The sequence below is a fragment of the Malania oleifera genome, chromosome 6 (assembly GCF_029873635.1).
Source record: "Malania oleifera isolate guangnan ecotype guangnan chromosome 6, ASM2987363v1, whole genome shotgun sequence".
In the NCBI taxonomy this organism is placed as follows: Eukaryota; Viridiplantae; Streptophyta; class Magnoliopsida; order Santalales; family Ximeniaceae; genus Malania; species Malania oleifera.
This window is the reverse complement of record NC_080422.1, coordinates 36,845,797-36,847,375: the sequence shown is the minus strand read 5'-3', so window position 1 is coordinate 36,847,375 and position 1,579 is coordinate 36,845,797. Positions and strand designations below refer to the sequence as shown.

The 1,579-nt window shown below is 34.6% G+C and overlaps 1 non-coding gene across 1 annotated transcript; it reads right to left on the bottom strand.

Moving 5' to 3' along the window:
- Window positions 1-297: 297 nt before the first annotated feature.
- LOC131159023 (small nucleolar RNA R71) lies at window positions 298-403 on the bottom strand. The gene has a single exon (XR_009137637.1). It is a non-coding gene; the product is annotated as a small nucleolar RNA R71 (small nucleolar RNA).
- Window positions 404-1,579: the final 1,176 nt, after the last annotated feature.

Below are 1,579 nucleotides of genomic sequence, written 5' to 3'. Positions count from 1 at the left end.
CGGATGATTAGGCGACACAATTTAAGATTAAGACTTCAATCATCTCGATGATGCCCAACTTTCATGGGAATCCCACCGAAAATCCTTATTAGCATTTCGATGAGTTCTTGGAGATTTGCTCCACCATCTGCATACCTAATTTCAGTGATGACGCCTTTTGTTTTAGGTTCTTTCTATTCTCACTGAAAGATTAGGCCAAATATTGGTTGACATCCTTAGAGCCGAACTTGATGATCAACTGGGCCACCATGCAGCATGAATTTTTGAAAAAGTATTTCCCAATCGGGAAGACTAATCAGCTGCGAAGGGCAATCAAAAGTTTCACACAAATGGATGGGGAACTTTTATTTGAGACCTGGGAGCGCTTTAGGGACCTGCTCTGTAAATGCCCACATCATCAGGTTCCCAAGTGGCAATTAGTTAAAACTTTTTACAAAGGGTTAGTTAAGAGAGATAGGTCCATGGTTGATGCGTCGTGCGGAGGTACTTTCCTCACAAAGCACGAAAGCGAGGCTAGGATTCTCTTTTAAAATTTGGCTGAAAATTCTCAGTAGCACATGGCTGCCACCCGTAGACTACCCAATCCATCAAACTCTAAACCTAAGGGAGTTTACGAGTTAGCCAGAAGTTAGAACTTAGATGTAACACCCTAATTTTTCAACCATTTATATATACCATACATCTCTATTACCATAATATCATCATCAAAGTCAATGCAACGGAAAACATAATACTTCTAATCCTTATGTACAATACCAGAGTTCTAGAGTCCTCACAGAAGTACATATAACTCTCTAAAAAAAAAATCCGACTAATATCCTAAGGATTATACAACATATCCCCACTCCTAAAAAAAAATACACATACTTTAAACTATAGGAACTACGTCACCTCTATCTTCGAGCTTGCTACGCCTGACTGCTTGAATTTCCTGAAATATTTAAGATCTTTGGGGTGAGACACCTCTCAAAAAGTGGGAATAAGTAATTATCAGTGTGTGGCAATGAGTTTTAATATATCACATCATTTCCATAAAAAAATATTTTATTTAACTGGGGAATTAGGGAAATCTGTTCTCATATCCATATACATACATACATACATACATACATATATTACTATATATATTTTTAAAAAAATATATAATCATACTCAACAAATATTTCTGTGTACAAGGTAACATGAAATTAGGATAGCTTCCCAAGAGGGGGGTGAATTAGGATTTTAAAAAATTTCTTTTAATTCCTTTGGAGAATACTTAACTTCTTTTATTGTTTAACCAATTCTTTGATTTGTTTGTTTAATTTGTCAAACACACAATAACTTGGTTTCTTTTATACAATAAAAAACACAACTAATTAAACATTCAATCTTCAACCACACTATACAAACCAATCAAACACAATTGGAAAGCAAAACAACCACGTCAAGATTAAGATAACTACAACACTATTTAGATTGATGAAAGCATTCAAGATTTAGTACTCTTGGAATATAAACACACTTCAATCAATATCAAACTTTAAACAATTTAACCTTCAGTTTTTGTTTGGTTTGCAGCCCTGTAGTGAATTTGAAT